We start from the raw sequence: 20,589 nt of genomic DNA, 5'->3' as shown, positions 1-20,589 counted from the left end.
GGGAAAGTAAAACCTATGATATATGTCACCCAATTTGAGGGTTTAGAAAGCAAAACACTAGGGAATTAGAACCAGATTACAAAGAGTACCTGTAAATGTAAACTTGCTTAAGTGAGGTCGAAGGACACAAATTTTGCTCTTTCAAATGGGGAAGCATTACTATAGTGCATAGAAGATACGCTTCATGTTTTTAATCACGGTTTAGGTGAAGAAATTAACAACCTAATGTTTGTATCTAAACTGTCATCAGCCACTCTTCAGAGAACTTCTGAAATAAGAATCTACTTATCAGATAAAATAGGGGAAAAAAAACAGAAGACCTGGATAAAAGTCTATCTGTGATGCCTCTTAGGTCCTTAGACATCTACCAGCTTTGAAACATAATTTTGCATTAAACTAAACATTTTGTTGTTGTTGTTGTTATTTAAAAAGCAAAAAGGGGACGGGGACTGCTGAGTGGGAAAAGTTATGCAGTAAAAGCCTGCCCAACTGAGTATAATTCTCATAACCCACAAAAAACGATGAATACAGGGTTGCAGCTATAACCCCAAGACTCACACAGTGAGAAGTGAAATGGGCATAAGAGAATCATCCAAAAGCAATTGGGTCAGCCATTCTCTTATACAGACCATCAGAGACAAAAGCAGTCTGCTCCTCACCAAAGGGAAGGGTGAGAACAAACTACCAAAATAAGTATGCCCTCTGACCTACACACACACACACACACACACACACACACACACACACGCAAGCACACACACACAAATAATAATAACAAATACTAAAAAGTAAAAGATAAAAATTACTAAGTACATCATAGGGAGAAAAGAAAGACTTGGGGGAAGAAGAATTGAGAGGGAAGGATGGGAGAAATAAAACCAAGCAAATTAGAAGGGTGAGAAAACCAGGAGGGGTCAGGGATAAAGGTGAGAGGAAACATTACTTTAAAAGTTAAATGGTTTCAAAGCATTTTCTGTGAATCGATTTCCAGTCAAAGCCACCTTCAGACAGCCCTTAGACTTGTGAAGTCAGATATCACTCTAGGTTTAAGCTTCACGCGCACACTCCTGACAGCTGTCTACAATGTATTTAGAACCATTTGTAAAGGCGACGGCGAGAAAATACATTTTCAAAACATAACCTGAGCGTGAGTGCTGCGTGCCCCGGGGATGCCTGGCCTACTGTGAAGGGCTGTTCTCACCACGTCAACACTGCTTTAGTCTTTCATAGGTACCACGCAGGCCACTGGCCACCAGAAGGGACTGCACACCTCGGTCAGAATGTGGACCCCACTGCTCTAGAAGGCATGTGACAGCAGCCTGCTTCAGCCTTACCGATGAGGGAAAACCAAAGAGGTCTCTTCCTTTCAAAATAGTATACTACAAGCATATTTCATAATGAATGCTGCCTTCCTCCATATCTGCGTGTGCCTCTGTGTGTTTGTGGGTAGGTTAAATACACTGGCTTCATTTTGAGCCTCTGATCCTGGCCTTTCATGTCATCTGAGGAAGAGTAGGACTATGTGCTTATAGATAGAACATGACAACAAAGGAGAGTTACTACATCAAAAAAATACTTCTTGAAGATTGTTGAAATTTCTCCAGTTGTCTTAGAAATCTTTGTTAAACATTGTTGTCTAGACGAACAGAGTAAGAGGTTAGCTTTTCTTATTGGCAAAACCTGGCCTTTGGACAAAGAAATCCCCATGCCTCATTCACTGACAAAATATATAGTATCCGGAAATGGATAAACAGGACTGTCAAATCTTGCCAAGACAGGGTAAAACAGTTTTGAAAGAGTTTTTTGCCTTTGAAAATAGTCTGTCATTTATTCTAGGCCTTAGCCAAAGTTGGTTGCTTCAGTGTTGCAAATGAGGCTCTGTGTGATTGCCCAGTTAGCCAGCTGTCTCTGTCATTTGTTGTACGTTTTGGAAGTTTCTTAATTGCACTTCCTACTTACTTAAGTAATACTATTTTCCTTCTCTGATCTTCGATGGGGTTAAAGACTAGGTAATTGTAGTTAATTTTCTCTCATGACTTGGCCAAGTTATTTATTATAAAAGACTTAAGCATATTTGTTGTTATTGTATATAATTTTTTATTAGGCTTAGAACTCTCTTATTAAAATAAAAGGGGGAGGTGCTTTAGGAAGACCTGCAGCTTTAGGCCCACCCGCCTACTGGGGCGTGGCCTCATATACTATATACGAGGATGCAAAACCTGCATCTCTCCCTTTTTTCCTTCCTCCTTTCCACCTGCTGCTCATTTGGATTGTGGGAATCAACCGGCCAAGCAGAGGAATCTGATTTGTGAGTTTACCCCTAAATAAATATCTATTTCTCTTTCTGAGCTAGTGGGGGTTTTCTTTCAAGCATCCGTTCATCACGTGGTTCATTCCACAGTGCCAGTAGTGACAGGTGCACCCATTCAAATGTAGGGAATAGTAAGCTGCATCTTCTGCAGACCTCTTTTTAGCTGGGCTGTCCTTTGGATTCACTTTGAATTTTCCCTTCCCAGACAATTCTCCCTGGAAACATAAACAGTCAGAGGTATGTCTCCTAGGTGATTCTACATCCAGGAAGCTGCTAATCAATACCAATGATCACAAAATCTGTTCCAAAACATGTTCCATTTATAGTTTCTTGAATATGTTTTTCCTTGGTTTTATTTACAGATGTTTGCCTCTAATATTCTTGGTGGGTTAATTTTGTCACTCATCCATAGGCTAATGATGCGAGGAGGGGGAATTTGGGTATATGGATAATGTGTATGCATGTTCATTGTATAAATGTGTAATATATGAAAATATTGCTACATATATATATACATATGTGTGTATGTCTCTGTGTGTGTGTGTGTGTGTAGTGTTTAGGAGAGTAAGAACTGTATGTGAGTACAGTGGGTGATAGAAGCAAGGTTGATATTGTGGTTATATAGTATGTACTTGCATCAATCAGTAAAGTACATTCACGTGATGATATATATGTATTTATGGACAAAGTGTATGTGTTTGTGTTTAGACTACTGGGATTTTTGCACTTATAGAATGTAGAGTGTATGTGAATGGTGTATGTTATATTTGGATCAGTGTGTGTATGCTAGACTAAAAAGAGTATGGTTATCTGTGGACAAAATGTGTATGCGCATTTTCAAGTGAACACACTGAATTTTTATCATGCTCTGATCTGATAAAAAGATGATTTAACAATATAAAGAACATTTCTCCTCTTCATAAAAATTTCCTGTTTGAAATAAGCTTTGAATATTTGCTTTCATACACAAAGCAATAATTTATAATTTAGCCAAAGGTAGCCACCTTGGACTCTTGGAGAAAAAATCCAAAATAATACTCCTTACAAGCTGTTTAGCATTAGAATGGGCATTCCATTTTTAGGTATCCAAAAGGGATGACAGAAGATAGCAAATGGTACATTATTTTAGGGAGAGAAAAACTATGAAAATGTTTCTGACTGTAGCAACAATAAAATCCTAATGAAGCAGAGGAGCAGATGGAAATGGAAAAGGCTGTGCAATGTCAAAGACCAAAACACAGTGATTTGTTAAATTACAGGGTTCTGTTCCCCTGAGAGAGGCACTGCAGTTTGCTGATAACTCAACAACTGGGATTATTACTGTAACACAGCAACGCCATTTTCTTCCAGAAACCTGCGTGAACTAATTAATTACACAGCTTTGGTTACTAGGTTAGAACCAAGTTTTGCTGTCCCCTTTCCAATGACTGAACTTCATAAACCATCAGAAGCACAGACTTTTCCTGCCTGCTGACTATTGAGAATAGTTACAAAGACTGCTATCATTGTCATAAGACAAATATCTTAAGAAAAACACTGCTTGCTATATTGACTATTTGGAAGAACTCTCCTCTTTTCTAAGTTCCAAGTTCTTTTCCTTTTTCCTTTTTAATTCTGGAGCTACTGACTTCTTTAGTGAATGACAATCCATCATTGTGTGTGGCCTCTCTAAACATAATACAAGCATTAGGAGGCTGAGTGGCTCCTGAGAAAGATTTGATTCTGGTGCCAGCTGAGCATATCAGGCTAGATGGGTAAAATATAATTTCTTCCATCGCCCATATTGTCCTTTCTGCTCTAAACAAAAGTCCCCAGTCTACTTCTCAATAAAGAAATAAAATTTCAGAAGCCTTTCAAATGCAATCAAATGGGAAATAATGCTCTGTCCATTTTAAAAGAAAAGAATTGCCTTTGTTTCGGGTTTCCCCTCGAAGCAGTTAGGAAACAGAAACGAGACTGACCCCTGGAGGCCCAGTGAAAATTGTGAAGAAAACCTAGTCTCCTGCAGCTCCTGAAGCCTTTCCTCTCCCACCACCCCTTGCCATCTTCTCTCAACGTCTCCTGCTGCCACAGAAGCAAGCCAGTCCCTTTACCAATGGAAGAGTAAATTCCCAGTGCTCCATGGAGAGGGACCTGGTTTGAAACCATGCACATGCTGTGGGTAACGAGGCAGACCAGAGGAATGCACAACCATGTGTTTGGGGGAGGTCATACCAGGGTAACCAATACAATAAATGAACTGTATCGGACCAGCGCAGTCAACGGCAGTGGAGGAGCTGCAACATTTCCACATATATTTAGATTATTAAATCATTCATTAAATTCTGTGAAGTCTCACGCCCACGGTTCTGTATCTGGAACATTCTCCAAGCATACTATCATTTCTATTTACCCTTATCCAGTTGTTAAATTTTACTATAAATTAAATTACTCCGTGAGTCTTTTTCCATTCTTATGACAACACCTGTTTGGCACACACCTTGCCCCTTCCATTGATATGTACAGAGAATACCGTATTCTTCTCTAAGTTCTGGATGTTTAGCGTCCATTTTCCTAGTTATAGAACTGCTGCAGTCATTTCCTCCCAGAGAATGTCACAGACTCGCGGGCTCTCATCTTGAACAGAAGTTAATTAATTCCAGAATCTTCTAATCTGTTCTATGATACACTACTGCCATCACACAATTAAGCTTTGAGATTGTCCGAGCACAGCATGGTTTTCTTTACTCCCTCGTCACGGAATGTGTCAGTTAATGTTCTGCTCCACGTGGCTACTCAGAGACTCATGCTGGAAGACACTTCACCACAACCCTACATTTTCCAACTTCACCCTGAAAACTTGTAGGAGCAGGTAAGTGACTCCTGGACCCACATTTTTAACCCTGTAAATTATATGAATCTTAATAAAACATTTAACAATCTAGATAAAAATTATTATTCAGTAAATAGCAGGTGAATATTTTTTTATTTATAATTCTTCAAGTGTTGATAGAAAAAAAGTATTGCTATATATATTGAGCTAAGAGCTTAAATTCCCTTGAGGTTGGGTAGTTTGCCAAGGATGGCATGCCTAAAAAAATATATACTAGGAATAAGATTTAAAACAAAAGATTCTTGACATATCCCAAAGCTTTTACTTAAAATATAGCATTTAAGGATTAGAACAAAAAGATATCTACCAATGATTTGTGAAGAAAAGAGGCTATAAATTTGAAAATGAGCAAGGAGAACTCTATGTGGTGGTTTGTGAGAAGGAAAGAATGGGATGACATGACTTCATTATAATCTCAAAAGATAAAATAAATGCATATTTTAAAATATTATAGGGGATGAGTTATACCAACATAGAGCTAAGGAGAAAGGTATCTTCCAGTACCAATAAGTGCTCCAAAGAAGTTTCCCTGTGAGCACATGAGAACTCAAAACAAATTCTATTTGGATTACCCAGAATTGATAGTATTAAGAACCAAGTAAAGCAAACATACACTTGAGCCTCATTATTCATGGTTTCTGTATTCAAACTCTATCTACTCACTGAAACCAGTCAATAACTGCAAACTCGTGGAACTCTCACAGTCATTCATGGGGATATCGAAAGTAATGAAATTCTGGAGCTGTGTAAATTGAAGATTTCAAGCTGAAATGAAGCATGGCAGTACTTTGTCTTCTTGTTTCATGCGCCATCTAAGCAGCTGTTTTCCTGGAACTCTATTTGGAGCCACGTTTTTCTCGTTATTATACTTTGCTGATTCTTCTGCTCTACGGTGGCCTTCAGCATGGGGCCAAAACACTGTTTAGTGTCTCCAAGTCCAGGAAGGCTAACTATGTCTTATGGTAAAAATGTTTGTGTTGGATGAGCGTTATTCAGTCACAGGTTATAATGCTGTAAATTTAATAATAACTCACAGGATGGTACATTCAAAAGAAGATGGAGATTTCCACTTCCTATGTGAAACTGTTCCAGAAAGCACTGAAGAAATAAGCATAGCATGTGAAGAAACACAGAAAGATAGTAACAAATAGACATTTATACATTTATAAGATAGCCACTAATTAGAAAACACATTGTAGAAAGCATTAGTCTAAAATTGAAAACAAAAAAAATTTATTGTCCTATTATCCAGAACCAGGAAAGATGTCAAATCCTTCACACCTAGTGCTAGCTGATTTTCATGTTTCAAAAGATGATATGCCATAAAAAAACATATTGGAGCTTCTGTAGGTTCAAGACATTGCAAACAAAGGTTTCTAAAGAATTTGATAAATGTAATACAGTAGAGGTTTATATGAAATCAGGCATCATCTATGACCGGACCAGCTTTTTCATAAGCATACTGCTAAATGAACCCAATTAACACAGACAGCACTCTGGTCAAAATGTTACAGCAGTGCATACGGGAATCTATCCCTATCGTCCTCTAGGAGACATGGTTCAATATTTGCTAATTCTCGGGTAGTAGTGACTTTATAAAGCAAATAACTGCTTGAAATAATGAGAACTGTCTGGGTTTGAAATATAATGTCCCCCATAAAATTATGTATTTGAACTCTTAGTCTGCAGTTGGTGGCATGATTGGGAAAGATTTAGGGGTGTGTGGTCTTATTGAAGGAGATATAATCCTGGAGGAGGGCTTTGGGAGTTTAAAGACTCAGGCCATCCATTTCCAGATGCTTCCTCTGCTTTGTGCTTGTAGTTTAAGATGAGAGCCCTCACCTTTCTTCTCCTGATACCATGGTACCTGTCTTAGAGTCTTTATTGTTGTGAAGAGACACATGACCATAGCAACTCTTATAAAGGAAAAAAATTGTGTGTGCTCACATGTACGTGTATGTGTGCTTGAATGAGCTCATGTGTATGAATGTGTGTGTCCGTGTTATATGTGTATATCTAATACTTTAAAATTTCTAAAATTTCTCCAGGTAGGAATCTAATACTTCCAGGTCAAAATCTGCCATGGCACATGTTAACCATGTAGCATTTTAGTAAAATTTAATTTCCAGCTTTTACTAACTTTTCATTTCAAGTGACTGTCTAAAATTCTCTTCCTTTCTATTGTTTTCTTTGTTTTTTGATGGTTTGTGTGTTTGGTTTTACCATAGCTTGTTTAACAAAAAAGAGAAGTGATTTGACACTAATTGTACTCCTCAACTCTTAAAATTAAGGGAGAAATTCTTAAGTGTTCAGGAGTAGCTAAGAAAGTTTATTCTTTAAACAAGAAATTAGATTTTTTTCATATTTTGCAATCAAGTTTCTTTTCATCTCACATTTTAAGTGTGTTACCACTAAATATAATTAAGTAGGTCTCCTCTTATGCATATAGTTTCTATTCTCCTTTAAGAATGTAAGAATAGGGCCTGGGCAGATGTCTCGGTGGTTAAAAATGCTTGTTGTTCTTGGAGACTACCCTGATTTGATTTCCAGCACCCACATGTCTGCTTACAGTCACCCATAGCTTTATTTCCAGGTTATCCAACACCCTTACCTGACCTTCATGGGCACCAGGGACACACATAGTGCACAGACACACATGCGAGCAAAACATTCATACATATAAAGTAATATAGAAACAAACAAAAAGCCTAAGAATTATTTTAATTGCATTGTAATATAAATTGAATACTGAAAAGCCATAAAGGGAAAAATAATTTCTCCTTCACCTACATACAGGCAATTTTTTCTGCAATTTAATTTTTCTACTTGATTGTAAATCAGAGGGCATGCAGGAAGATTAATCTGTCATGGAGAATTACAATTAAAAATCTTCAAGTATGCTTTCACAAACAAGGCAGAGATGTTTTATTCTTTGATGAGAATGAAACTAGCAGAGAAGGCTGGGACTCTAGGTGAAGCAATCAGAGTAAGACTGTTATAAATGTATAGTTACCTTGACATCTTTAGTAGTTGGAGAGTGTCAATATGGCTTCTGAAGTTAACGAAGGAATTTCAAGTATGTGCTTGACTAGCAATATGTGTCAGCTTTGTGCTGAAGCTGTAGGGAACAAGATTCACAGATGTAAGATTCTAGGTAACAGATACGAAACATGTCTAGGATAGTCACAAAAACACCGTTCATAATATCATCAAATAAGAAGGCTAGACGCTTATAACCAGAAAGACAAATTGATGGGTTGTCCAAGGAGGATGTATCATCACTAACTGCCACAATAGAAACCAATTATTTAAACATCACATTAAAGAAAAGAACACAGAGGCTGGTGAAATGGCTCAGTGGCTAAGAGCACTAACTGATCCTCCAGAGGACCCGGGTTCACTTCCCAGTACCCACATGGTGGCTAGCAGCTGTCTGTAACTCCAATTCCAGAGAATCTGACATCATTATACCAATGCATATGAAATAAAGTTAAATAAGGTTTTTTTTAAAAAAAAAAAAGGAAAAGAACACAGAACAAACTCTATTCCCTATAGAATTCCATTCACAAAAACTATACAAGGAATAAAAACATACATTAATATATATCTGCTCTAAGTCAAGTAGTATTTATCCTAAGCCACCTCCTCTACTCATTGCACTAGCTACACTATTAGCATTCCATGGGTACTGACATGTGCTGGGGATTATATCATGTTAGCCTCTTTAAAGGTATGGTTCTTCTTAAGAAAGGTGGTAACATGAGTGTATAAGAAACTATTATGTTAGTATGAGCTGGATCTGTAAAAAGGGCCTGTAATTGGAGGCCTTCCACTCTGTTAGGACCAGAAACATTGAAATATGCACAGTGCACTCCTTAGTGTTTACCTGTTCTGGTCTTTAGCACTCGGTACACCCTTTATGTTCTGAACCCAGCCCTTATAGAAGACCTCTGTAAGTATTTCATCCTTCTTTTCACATATTTTTAGCTTTATTTTGAGATTATATTACAATTATTACAGCATTTATCTTTCCCTTTCCTCCCTCCAAAACCTCCCGTATACTCACTCCCTGTTATCTTTTACATCCGTGGACTTCTTCATGAATTGTTATTGCATGCTCGTATGTATTTTATAAACAACATAAAGCAGGAGAATCGGGGCTATTTCCACAGATGGTATTTGTTTTCACGGAAAGCATGAGTGTTTAGCTAGACAGTAGAATGCTCAAAGCTGGGTTATGCTTTAAACGACTAAGATTATAGGCTAGGATGTGGAACTCTCCAAATCTAAGGTACCATGCATAAATGGGACCTGCCACCAACCTCAGGCCTTGCTTGAGTATTAAATGTCGATGCCTAGAGATGCATTGCATTTACCTAAAGCATTTTTCTTGCCATAAAGCTAACTCTCCACACTCGTTCTAGCAGAGGTAAAATCATTTTGAGATGTATCTATCCTCTCCTCCCATTTCTTCTCAGCTCCTTTTTTCCCTCCCCCATCTCTCTTTCTAGTTTTCTTGCTCGGACTTTTGAAAAGAAGTGCATGAGACAGGTTTACAGAGTGCTCGCAGAGACAGTTATTGATAGCGATGTGTTTTATTAGAAACAGACAACTCCCCAGCTTCTCATCCTTGTCCGTTACATTGGTCTAAGCCATTGTTCACTTTAGTAGTGCATCAGTCCACTCACCACATGATAAGCTCCACTGCGCCATCTGCCTTCCTTACTCCCCCTATCAACTCACCTATTTATTTTTGTGTCAATAGAAAGCTTATCTTTCCCTCCTTTTCCCTTCCTGACTTATGCATCCCATTTAATCTCCTACTGCTATGACTCATTTTGACGTCTTGGTTGTTTAACCTACTGTGTCCCTTGAGGAGTACAGATGTGCAGCAGGTGTTAGGCTAAGTGGAAGTAATTTGTAAATGATGAAAAATATTTTCATCCTAACCTGTGTACGGTTGACTGTTATTTTCCTAAACATTTCTAGCCCTGGCACTTGACTGAAAGTTACAATTTGTTGAACGTATCTACAACTCTAAAATTACACAGGTCATAAACATATGATGTGACTAATTTTTACAAACTAAACTTAGTTAGAGAGTCAATAAAAGATTGTTGAAGACAACCAGCCACTGTATCCTTGATTCTTCCTTCTCATCTCACCAAAAATAAGAAAGGAAGAAAGAAAGAAAACCTCTATTTTGACTTATAACATAATAAATTCATTTTTATTTTTTGTTTGAATGAAATCATATGTAGTTTATTCCTTTGCCTGAATCCATTTATTTAATATAAGGTTTTGAGATGTATTTATACCTCTCCTTGTAGTACTAATTTGCATTTACTCATTTCTAGACTTGTTCCATTGTATAAATATATTGCAATTCATTATCTTGTTTTTTGGTATTTAAGACAGAGTTTCGCTGTATAACAGCACTAGCTGTCCTAGGACTAGCTCTTGTAGACGAGGTTGGCCTCCAACTCACAGAGATCTGCCTGTCTCTGCCTCCTGTGTGCTGGGCATAAAGGAGTGTACCACCACTGTCCAAAATTATCACTTTTTTGAAATAAAGTTGATTTGATATATCTCCAGAGGAAAGCTCTATGGAAATCATGATATAAATTTCTATAGATGTCTTTTTATGTGTATGTATTTGACTAGAGATATGCTTAGGAGAGAATTTATTATATCATAAAGTATTCACACCCTTAACTTTTGTAAACTACCAGTTTCCAAAGTGGCCAGACCGTTTCACATCTCAGCATCACATTACAGAATTTCCCTTGTCCTACATCCTCAGCACTGTTATCCATGGAATTCATTTAGTGTTTATTATTCCTCTCTTATTTTCTGTTTTATGTATTTGTTGCATGCTAGTTAATGAAGAGCTGTGTCATTTTCCAAGTGATTAATGCAGTTGCTTGCCTCCTTCACAGGCTTGTCAGACATTTGAGTACTGTGTCACACGAAGTCATAATTAACACCTCTGGGGGTTGTACAGTGTTTCACAAACTGATTTCAATAATTTACATTTTATATGAAACTCTGTAGAATAGTAGAATTGGTTTCACTTTTGAAAGCAATTATAGTTATATCCAGTGACCATTACTGCCATCTCAAATTACCTGTAGTAGCTCCACATAGCATATATATATATATATATATTCATAAAGTACATCCTCTGTCATTTTTCAAACCAATAGATCAAGATTTGGAAACCAAGTTTTGGTAAACTAGAAATCTCTCTGAATATAGCAAATACTTCACCGTTCTTATTTATCTGAAAATGTAAAAATATTAAACCTAAGATTTTCCAACTCTAATAATTTATAAAGTACTAGTATAGATATCCTTGGATAGGTGAATAGCAATTCTCCTCTAGGTCCCTCCCCTTGGAGATTGGAAACCCTGTGGAAGAGGGGTAGCAAAGACTGCAAGAGTCAGAGGGAATAGAGAATACCAGGAGAACATGGGCCCCCAATAAACTCAACAGTGCTTACAAAGGTCCAGAGACTGAGCAAGTAAACATGGGGCCTGAATGGCTCTGTACCATTCAGTCTTCTGTGTGCATACTATGGCTGTTAACTTGGTAATTTGAGGGAAGGTGTGTCTCTGGCTTTTTGCCTGCTACTGGGACTCTTTCTTCCTATTGGGTTCCTTGTCTAGCCTTGATATGAGGGCTTTTGTTTTGTCTTATTATATCTTATTAGTTTTGTCTGGCTATCTTCTCTTGGAGACCTGCTCCTTTCTAAAGAGGAAACTAAAGGGGAGAGGATCTGAGGGAAATGGAAGGTGGGAGGCTAGAAAGAGTGGAGAAAGGAGAAACTGTGATTGGGATGAGAAAAGAATCTTTTTAAATTAAAAAGAAACTTTAAAAGAATAAAATGGATACTATGCAATTAAAACAATTCACATGGATTTGGAAGCCCTATTCCTAAATTTAAAAAAAAAGAACTAGACATTTTAACTTCAGATTCATGATGGGATTTCACTGTAAAGTTCAACAACAGACAAACTGCACCACGGTATTTACTAATTGCTAAAATACAATAAAATTATTTCATGTAAATTACCTCATCTCAAACCAGAGGAGCTAGTACTAGTATTTTACAGATGGAAAAAAATATGTCTTAGTTTTTTCAACACAAGAAGCCAAGAAGGAGCAAAACTGGAACCTTGGCTTTGGTGTTACAGTTTGAAATCCCACCTTCTTTCTAGGCCCCCATTTCTCTCCTAGAAAAGGAATAAGCCCTGGAGCAACTGTCCCAAAGCCACCACTGCTACTATTTAGCTGTGTGACTTGAGTCAGACTTCGTGATACTGTGTGTGCCTTGATTTTCCCATGTGCCAGAGAGCCTGAGATGTCAAGAATGAAAATACACAGAAATGTATAAGCTGCCAAATACAGCCAGTGGCCTCTATTTTGATGTTATTTAACTTATACTTTCAATCTGGGCTCATCATTGTAGCCATTGCTCTACTAGCAGTGTCCCTGATTGTCTCTAATTCTATCCCTCATGACTTCTAACCAATCACCTACCAAAAGAAATAAGAGGGCACAATCTAATTGGAAGATGTGCACACCAGAACCAATCACAACAAGCTGTAGAGGGCCAACACAGTCAAGTGTAGCTGGGAGAAGGAAAAAGCACACTTCTTTTCTACATTGAAAGTGGATACATTTTTTTATTGCATTAACCAGAGAGAGGTTAAGGTGCACAGACTGGGAAATTAAACTTATTCTGAACCAATTCGAACTGAAAACAATCTCCGGGACTATCTCGTCTGTCTTCTGACAGAGGGGCATCCATTGGGGAGATTACGTCTGTTATCAAGGAATGCAATGAACTTTCCATTTACATTGGACATTTATAATCTGATGAGAGAACGGGTACATTTATCTAGTCTTTTAAAAGGGAAAAAGAAACCATACAAATCTGTCCATTATACCTGCTGAGAATCTAAAGTGAGGTCAAGACAAAAACAGATTATATTTGATAGTGTTAATAAGAGTTTATTGCAAGCCCTGCTAGCCACCTCTCCCTCTGGAGATTTCTGAATGGCTTTGGAAGCTGAGCTATTCTTAGAGTAATGAGAAAGAACCTTATCTCACACCATAGGAAATTTAAAGATCTCCATGCCTTTCAAAGTCTTATTGACGCCCTTTAGTACGAATAAAAGTCAAGGTGGCTATTGTCACAAATACCTGTGCAATATGAGGCTGTAGGAGGAACTCTGAAATCAAGGACATGCTTTTTTTGTGTGGCATTGGTAACAACACCCCAAAGGACTACTATGTGACTGTGTCTGTTTCCACAATTAAATCACTACTGAGGACAATATCAGAATTAGTGACTTAGCATTATGTAATACCAGTACTAAACATTGATTCTGTTTGCTTTAAATAATAGAGACTAAGTCAGAAAAATATTTGAGACCCAAAGCATTAGTGGTTGGTTAGAATCCAGGTGGCAGAAGCTAAAATAAGGACAGAGTAGAAAACAAGAGGAATGGCTATACTCTCCTGTACATAAAACTCTAGTCCGAACACTGCCTTTATCATGTGTCCAGTATATGTCTCCCACTGGGTTCGTGCTGTACTTATTGTGTGTGTCCTTGGATCCTGGGGGAAATCACCTAATTGACTAAGTTTGCATCATTGGTAGCCTCCTTTCTCCAATAATTAAAACCATGTAAAGGAGAGAGATGGACCATGACACCATTCAACTTTCCCACTACGCATCTGAAGCTCTTCTTTCACTAAGACTACACATGACATTTCACTACCACCCCAAACCTCTATTTTGTACATAATTCAAATCCTTATATTTAAACTACTTTTAAAGAAAAGCAAAGTTTGAATAAAAATGAATGGACTTGGAAAGAATAAGTGAAATAACCAAAAACTCAGACAAATGCCACATGTCCTTTGTCATACTTGTCATAGATAGTTCCAAGCCATATATATGAATATATATGAATACATGTAAATGTGGATAAAATATTATAAAGGAAATAAAGGGAAGATAAATACATAGGTGATGAGGAAGGATATGATGGGCAAAGACTGCACAAGTTAATCCAAAAGAAAAGAGACTGGTAGTTAAGGGTATCTTGGAGTAGGGGAGATGAAAAAAATAAATATTAAAACACACTTTGTTTGAAAATGCTGTAATACCTAAAACCTTCTGTGCTATGTTTTAAAAATGTTTTTTAAACACCTTGGCAACTGTTACTAGTGGATACCTGCCATTTGCCCCTACGTGTGATCTTCAGGCATCAGTCTTACATTCGATTATAGACAAACTTTGTGTTCACTCTTAACTGCTGGATTCTTCGAGGCAGAGTATGAAGCATCATAAAGAGCCAAGTGGTTGTTTGTTGTAGCTGTTTTCTGTATATCTACGGTGAAAATTGCATCTTCCTATGGAGATATTTTCACCCATCATATGTGGTTGAGCAAATGCAAAGAAGATGAGCAATCTCATCTCAAGATAGATGGTAGAGCCACTGTTGGGCACTGAAGCATAAGGGGGAACGGTCCTTTACTCTACTGAAGCACCCTGATTGGTCTCTTTGATTCTCTCCAACTCCTAATTCCTAATTCTATGCACCTCAAATCAAGGTCCAGGGTATAACAAAAGTGAGTGGGGGCTCTGAATTGATGGGTGACAGATTGCTTCAGGATTTAGCTCTTGACTTCTTTCCCATCATTGTGTGACAAAATTGGCAACTAGGAGTGAAGGATAGAATAGAGCTCTGTCATGGGGATTTGTGAGTGTATTGTCTTTTCTTCTTACTCTAGTATATGAGAAGAGGACATTGGTCTCAACTCTTGGCTCTTGAATTCAGCCACTCTTGCCCATCTCCTCAAAGGCATGTGCCAATTCCTCAGTTTCTCTTCACTGTAGCATTTTGTCTTTATCATTGAGGTCAGCATAGAAACACAAGTATTCATACTGAACACTCACAATGGTTACAATATTATCCAAGAACTGCAACCATTCATAACGACTTGGCTTAACATCTCAGACCAGCTTGATATTTTTCCCACCTTACCATGTTGTATGACAGTTAGGGGTGAATGTAGAGAGTAAAAATTCAGGAGACAGAGATCTTGGATTCAAATCTTACCATCCTATTTGCCTCATTTCTTCTTTATAAACGTAGACAATAATAGTAATACTTTGTAACAATTTTGAGAGCATTCAGTGGGGGAAAGCCCCAACAACTATGTTGGAAATACCACATTCAGGAAATGTTCTTCCATCTGCTTAACCCCTCACCTCACTTCATAGCCCTGTCTCCCTTTTCCTGGGAAGACTCACCCAGTCTGCGACTGAAACACTGTTCTGACCAGTGGAGAGCCTGGGGTGTGTCCATAAAACTGCACATTTCATCAGGATGTAAGATGACACTCTTACCCTGACCAAAGGACAAAGGAACTCTCTGAGGTTTGCCTGTGTGCTTTCCTTCAATGTTTTTGATCCTTCCTCCTCAACAGGCTAGAGGGCACCTAAGTTCTTATTATGGAGTTCATGCCTTAAGCCTGTTTTCCTTAATTTTATTTGTTTTGAATTTGGTTCTTTAGAATTTTTTTTATTTCTGACATTTATAAATTATTTTCATGGTGAGAAAAATCTAGGGATTATAGTTTTAATGTATTAGTAAGTGATATTAAAATAAATGACAAGCCATGAACTGGTGAATTAAAACAACTAATAATTGGATTGGAGAAATATGAAAACTCTGAATTCAGTGAACTGGCACCAGTCTAATTTAAATGTCTAATTAAAAGCTATTTGGAGGAGCAGCATATACAAACTACACTGCAGCCATCTATGACTGGAAAGAAGCTTCATAACCAGAAGGAAAATCAGAATTGCATGAAGACACGGGAACGGGCTGTAATCTCTAATCAGAGTACTCTGTTTTAATCAAGACCTGCCTGACTCCGTCCCATTACCACTTCATTAAAACACGCTGTCCCTGGTGCTGAAGCTGCTGTTAGCTGTTTAATGGAAGAGTAACCAAGCTTCAAGGCAGAAAAGGAGGTAGCAACCCAGGATAGAAACAGGAGCTTCCAAAGTTGGCAGAGAGCTGCAGAAGAAGAAAAGGAAGTCAAGATTAGAACTGGATTTAACCAGAACAAGCCTTCCGTCCTGCAAGTTGATTCATCCACAGGGCTATTCTTAGCGGAGGGCTATTTAGCACATTGTCAAATATGTCATTCTAACAAAGTGTGATCGTTAGTACAAATAGCTCATAAGCAATGACATATTTAGATTGCCTGTGCAGAAGTGGCAGGGTATGTGCAGCTAGGCAGAAAGAATTCCATCTTTATGCAGGGAAAAAATGATTCCTAAAACTTCTAAAATTGGGTTTATTTTTGAGACTTACCAGTCTCTGGGACAACCAGCTTGTCATGGTTAACTTTGCCTCTTTGTTTTCTCACCTGTAATGTAAGCAAGAAAAGACATCTTCTACATGGTCTTGTTATGAGAATTAATTAGAGAATTGATGAGTTCATATATGTGTAGATATGTCTCTGTACACATATATGATGTGATGTGAACAGTAGCAAGGAGAAGAGTAATCTCTTACTAATGAGCTACTTTCATCACTATTATTAATATTATCAGTAAAAAAAACTTTTTCCCACACAGCAGAATGGCTTGTGACAGCTTGGTAGGGTTTGCTGAAATAAATCCAATATTGGGGTGAACCTCACTTATATTGCTGGTTAAAAAGTCCTTTTATTCTAGAGGATGGACCCTTTCTCTGAAAATGCCTTTTGTCATTAAGATGCCAAAAAAAATCTATCTCTCACCTTTTCCCTTTTTCCCATTTTGGTAATGTCATTAGTTCAGTGCATCCTTCCACTCAGATTCACTTTGCAAAACTCCAGCACTGACAAGACACTACATTGGATTACATCCCCACCTCATTGAAGACTAAGGATGACAAACATGGAAGCTAATAGACTCTCTATGAATGAAAGAGCTGTAGCAGACATAGCCCTCTGTAACGTGCTGGCACGTGTATAAACCTGCATACCAGTTAAGCTGTTTGGTTATAGGTAGGGACGCTGCTTGATGGAGTATTTTCCTCATGAGCTCAACATAAATGTCACGATATCCAGTGTAGGCCCACATCTCACTGCTGAGTCCACATTCAGGAACCTCACACTGTATCTTTCTCTTCTCATCTCCACTTTCTTGATTCTGTGTAAATAACATAGTGCAACAAAGGGATGTAACATAGAAAAAACTAGAAAGGTGAAAGACAAAAACCTTTCTCCTCCTTTCAGACACTCTATCAGTAATGTAAACTAAAAATTAATTAGTTGATTAATGAATTAATTAAATTCCCCACAGTCAAAATAGGGTGAAAACAGCAGATAAATTACCCTCCTGCTGAATAAATGAACAAATCAATAGATCCCTAGGTCGTATACATTGCCTTTTCGTCCAATCAAGTATTTTTGTTTTGTTTCATTTAAAAAAAATAAAAACTAGGAAACTTAAACAACCTGGGGCCATTTTCACAGTTTACCATCTAAGAAAACACAGAAGCAGTAATTATAACAATCTGGGGGGCTATAGGAAGATAGACAGAAAACCTGTCACCACTGAGACTCTCAAGAAGGGAATGAAAAGAGTCCTGGAGGATGAAGCGGCAGTGACAGTTTGCTACTTCGAACCCCAGCGTGATGAGCAGGGAAAGAACACAGCAGAGCTTGCTGCCAGGGGAAATGTCAGCTGATGTGAGAAGCTCGAGGAAAAACACCAGAAAGGTGATGACAATTCTGCTCTTTTGCCAACTTCAGAAAGGGCCTGAATTTCCTTTGTGCAATAATTATCCCTGTAGTCATTCTCATGGGCTCCTTTTGGAAAGAGACAACCACACTGCTTGTCTTAGCCTGCATCACCTTGAGGTCTAGGGTTTAAACTTTCTGAACTTGTATCCTGAAAGTATCAATAATTCCTGTCACTTGAATTTTTTTATGTTTCATTTATTTATTTATTTATTTATTTATTATCCTGATTGCAGTTTCCCTCACTCCTCTCCTCCCAGTCCCTTCCCCCTACCTCCTGTCTTCAGTCTGCCTTCACACACCCCCCTCCACTCTATTCAGAAAAGGTCAGACCTTCTATGAATATCAACAAAACCTGGCAAATCAAATTGCACAAGACTAAGAACCTCCCCATGTATTAAGGCTGGGCAAGGCAACCCGGTATGAGGAACAGGGTCCCAAAAGCCAGCATAAGAGTCAGAGACAGACTTGCTCTCACTGTGAGGAATCCCACAAGAAGACCAAGCTATGTAACTGTCACATCTATGCAGAGGGCCTACGTCAGTCCCATTTAGGCTCTCTGTTGGTCGAGTCTCTGTGAGATCCAATGAGCCCAGGTTAGTTGAATCTGTGGGTTTCCTCTGATGTTCTTGACCCCTATAGCTCCTACAATCCTTCCTTCCTCTCTTCAGCTGGATTTCCTGAGCTCAGCCTAGTGTTTGAGTGTGGATCTCTGCATCTGTTTCTACCAGTGGTTGGATGAAGCCTCTCTGATGGCTATTGGGCAAGGCACCAATCTATGAGTAAAGCAGAGTATCATTAGGCATCATTACATTGATATTTATTTTTTCTCCAGTCATGTTGATTTTGTTTTAAATGCCATAATCTTTTCAGGTGCATAGGCTCCTATTTGTTCACAAATATTCAATCAAGCCTAAATCACTAGCTCCACGCATTCAGTCTGCTGACTGTTGTGAAATTTCTCAATCACTTCGAGCTCCTAATGGGTGCTTTTAAAGGTGAATTTATTAGGAATACCCTACAAATGAGGACATCTGACCTCAATTGCTGTTCTTAACCCACTTTGAGAACAAATGAAATCTAGCCAGGGTTTCTTTTCTCTGGATCTAGCTTCACTGCTCTTATTAAATATCAATGATATATATAACCCTGTTAATATCACACCAAGTAGACTTTGGAACAAAACACCTACTAGAAATAGAGCAGATCATTATATAATAATAGGTAAGTTAATTCCCCATGTAAACATAGTGATATTACGTGTTTATGTGCCAGAAAACATAATTGCAATGGCTGAGAAAACAGCCAAGGGTAGAGTGCTTGCCTAGCAGATGCTGTATCTTAACTTGACTCACCATCACTACAAAAAATATAAAAATTAATAAATAAAAATATATTTAAAATCCGGCAAAATGTCTGAAGCAAAAACCCCTAGAAGTGAAAAGAAAAGTAGATCATCATGGTTATTGTCAGAGACTTCAATATTATTGTCAGCAACTGAGAGAACTACCCAGAGCAGTAAATAGCTAATATAATTAAACAATATCATTAATCAATAGGATCCGGAGCTAAGTAACATTGTTCCAGTTAAATTGGACACCTTGCCCAATTTAGTCATACTCTAGACCACAAAACAAATGGGAAGACACTTTAAAATATTGAAATCATGTAGAAATAATTCTCTTACCTAGTAAAATAAAAATGTCACTAAGAGAAATGAAACAAGAGCATTGTAAAATATTTATAAACTAAACATCAGATTCCTAAATAACCTATGAATTAAAAAAGTAGTCTCAAGGAAAATGTAAAACTTTTTAATTTGATGAAAAGGAAACTGCCGTGCATCAAAACTTGCAGGACACTGAGATAGTACTGAAAGATAAATTCCTAACTCTCCAAAAAGAAAAAAAAACTATGATTAATAACTTCAACCACACTTTATGAACCTAGAAAAAGAACAAAATCAACTCAAATAAGCAAAATAAAGGAAACAATAAATATTAAGGAAAATAATAAAATTATAGACAATGTTGACACAAGAAAATCAGTGATATAGCATTGCAAGAGACTTGGCTCTAGAGGGCATCCCAGGTGTTCACGGGGATGTCCCCAGCTAGATCCTTGGGCAGTAGAGCAGAGGGTGCCTGAACTGGCCTTGCTCCACTATCACACTGATGATTATCTCGAATATCACCATAGAATCTTCGTGCTGCGACAGATGGAGATAGAGACAAAGTCCCTCATCAGAGCAAGGGACTGAGCTCCCAAGGTCCAGTTGAAGGGCAATAGGAGGGAGAAGACAAGCAAGGAAGTGAGGACTGCAAGCGGTTGGTCCACCCACTGAGGCAGTGTGCCTGTTCTAATGGGAGCTCACCAAATCCTGCTGGACCAGATCTGAATGAGCATCTGATCAAACCGGACTTTCTGATTGTGACTGACAATTGGGGCTGACTGCGAAGCCATTGATAATGGCACTGGGACTTGTTTTTACTGCATGTACTGGCTTTTTGGGACCCTAGTCTATTTGGATGCACAGTTTCCTAGGCCTGGATGTGTGTGTGGGGGGGGGGGGCTTAGACTTCCCAC

The sequence above is a fragment of the Alexandromys fortis genome, unplaced genomic scaffold (assembly GCF_014885135.2).
Source record: "Alexandromys fortis isolate MF-2015 unplaced genomic scaffold, M_Fortis_MF-2015_v1.1 scaffold_6, whole genome shotgun sequence".
NCBI classification, from domain to species: domain Eukaryota; kingdom Metazoa; phylum Chordata; class Mammalia; order Rodentia; family Cricetidae; genus Alexandromys; species Alexandromys fortis.
Note: the sequence above shows the minus strand (reverse complement) of the source record.